The sequence below is a fragment of the Haplochromis burtoni genome, unplaced genomic scaffold, assembly GCF_018398535.1.
Source record: "Haplochromis burtoni strain Fernald_Lab_line unplaced genomic scaffold, NCSU_Asbu1 Contig_513, whole genome shotgun sequence".
Taxonomy (NCBI): domain Eukaryota; kingdom Metazoa; phylum Chordata; class Actinopteri; order Cichliformes; family Cichlidae; genus Haplochromis; species Haplochromis burtoni.
The window spans coordinates 148,585-151,596 of NW_024582874.1; the positions used below are offsets into that span (position 1 = coordinate 148,585).

General features: G+C 45.5%; 1 protein-coding gene across 9 annotated transcripts in view; it reads right to left on the reverse strand.

Moving 5' to 3' along the window:
• LOC102294047 (microtubule-associated protein 4) overlaps nt 1-3,012 on the reverse strand; it is a 163,263-nt gene that overhangs the window by 129,340 nt on the left and 30,911 nt on the right. The gene's annotated exons all lie outside the window — the stretch shown is intronic.

A 3,012-nucleotide genomic window follows, 5' to 3' on the forward strand; every position in this document is an offset into this window, starting at 1 on the left:
GCTCACAGAGCGCTCACATCAGAGTGGGGGCCCTGTGAAGTGTTTGCTCTGTTCTTGCACTTGTCTTTATTTATACACAAGAAAAATGAAAACATTTGTTCAGTGGAATGTTGATACGTGAGCATGTGCGTATGTGATTGTGTGTGTGTGCGTGTGTGCATGTGTGTGTGTGTGTGTGTGTGTGTGTGCGTGTGTGCATGTGTGTGTGTGCCAGCTTCCCCTTTTTCTTTTTTCTGCATTACAGTTTTGTTTGTGTTTCATCTGTTATACAGAAACAGCTGACGAGGGACTTTCAGCCATAGCTCACTTTCTCTCTCTCCCTACAAGACACCCCCCGCACCCACCCACCCACACCCACCCACACACCCACACACCCACACACACCCACACACCCCCACCCACCCACACACACAGGATTAGCTCATAAACAAACTGATGGATTCAATTACGTACTGTTGTTTTTGTAAATTAGATGAAACCGTCATCACCTTCGATTGTTGTGTTCGTTTCTTGACCAGCACGTGTTCCATGTCGTCTGCAGGACTTTTTATTCGCAGACATAAGACAGCAGCTTTGCTTTAGTCCCCCAGCTAAGTGCAGGGGAATTTGGTGAAGCTGGTTTTTCCTTCCATTCAAACTAAAACTATACTTTTCCTTTGCAGTGCAGACACGAGGTATTTAAACTCCCTCACATACAGACCTAAATGTTTGGCAACCACTGGGGTTGTGTAAGTGAAACTCCAGTGCAGTTCAACGAGACACTAAGTAGTCTTTACTCTGCCTGCTCCCAGAGCATCTTATCTTACAGTCACACTGAGGAAAACAGTGGTTGAAAAGCACACTGACTGTGCAGCTCAGTCCCTGTGACTGCTCGCACACCTGGTCAGCTGGCGTCTCCAAGGCAACTTTAATGTCTGGAGACAGCAATAAAACCACAAGAAGGCAGTTTGTGTGCAATCTGTGATAACACAGAGATCAACTGAGATAAGTCAGTGAAAACTGCTAATCTGTTGCTGTCCACGTTGAGCACATTGTCATTGTACAGAGTACTCTGTACAATGACAATAAAGGCTATTCTATTCTATTCTATACCAATTGTTGCCAATTGTTTCAAATCTCATAGGTTGGAAACAATTGGCAACATAGATGCTGCAGGGCAGCAATTTCACTGCAATCCTGCATTTATTTAACAACACAAGCAGCTGATAATCAGTCAGGTATGGAAGCCCGTTTCCGCTACTAAATAAAAATAAAACAGCTAGTATCCATAACTCGAAATTTCGAGTTGTTTTCTCGAAATTTCGAGTTAGCTCTGCCAATCAAAAATATACGTGAATGAGGTCGCTTTACCCGGAAGCATATGGCGCAGAGGAACGCGCCATATGCTTATATACGCGCCAATTTTGAGTTAATAAATCAAAATTTCGAGTTAATACGTCGAAATTTAGAGAAAGTAACTCTGAATTTTGAGTTATGGATCCTTTTTTTTTTTAAACGGGCTTCCATAGTCAGGCTCCCTGCTGCAAACACACATAGCTGCACGAGCTGCAGACTCTCAGATCAACCATAACATGTTAGCAATCTGACTGCTTACAAATGAAGCAGCAATCATTAGCAAGCCCGTATGTCTGACAGTGACCACAGTCGCTTGGAGACAGGTTACCTGCTGCCAGGTGACTTGCGCAATTGCCTTGCAGTCAAATGTGCCAGTGTTACAGTCAGTCTGTGCAATCAGCTGATCGCTGCAACGACCTACAGCCAAATGTGAAAAACGTGAATGCAATCACGGGGCATCTGCCTGGTTTCCTGCTGCATGTTACATGTGAGGAGCGACTCCCGAGGACGATGTGCAGACCTGATTCTGCCGTCACCGGGTGAAGCCTGCAGCGCTGTGGACACAAAGTCTTTATGTCTGAAATAAAAAATGATGAAAGAGGGCGCAGACAGCATGACCCTCCCTCTGTACGTTTACATGAAAGCAGAGGGGGGAGGAGGGAGGTGAGTGAGTGATCTGAAAGCTGTTCACACCCTTTAAATCACAACTTCAAGTATGCCCACAGGGCATCCTCCACCCTGCCACGCTCAAGTGTCATGTCATAAAAACTCCTCGGCAGACATTCCTGTCTGAACTGCATACATTTATTCTATTATGTAGATGACACACACACACACACACACACACACACAGACACACACACACTTAATACCAAACCAGTTAAATTTCCTACTGCACATGACAGAAGATGCTGTCCCCCGTGTGTCCAGCTGCCACCACAATAATCTGAGGGAGATGCTATCACTGGCATTCCTGGCGGGCCATTCAGTCTACTTCAGCAAAGTCACACAATTGCAACACTTTGTCAGTGCACCCTACCAGGAACACACACACACACAAGCATGCACACGTGAAAAAAGTAATAGTGCAGCTATTCACAGAGAACCAACTGATGAGAAAAGCAGCGTCTGCCTGATGTTCTTGAAATTGTCTCAGCGCTCTGTGCTGATGTAACGAGGTCACAGCTGTTTACAACCCTGTTAAACCTGCAAGGAGGAAACATGCTCATCGATTCTATTACGATTACTTAGACTTGAAAAGTGTGTGTCGACTATCCTGTGTGTCCTGGGATGTGAGTGGGGTGAATACACGCTGCATACTTGGAGTGACCATTTCAAAATGCTGCTGACTTCCTGTGTGTGGTATGAAACCCTACACTAGCTGAACTATTTACAAGCAGCAAACACTTCAGTGATTGAGCACAAACAACAGTCGTCCTTCATCACGATCGTCTCCTCGGATAAAGGAGAAAATCAGAGCAGTGAGCAGATCCTCAGACACTCCCACAGACACCAGCTCCCACTCTACTGTATCACTACTGTACCAGACAGATCTCTCACACTTCTGCACATCATCTAGTCATAACACACACACACACACACACACACGCACACACACACGCACACACACACACACACGCACACACACACACACACACACACACAAACACAACACAC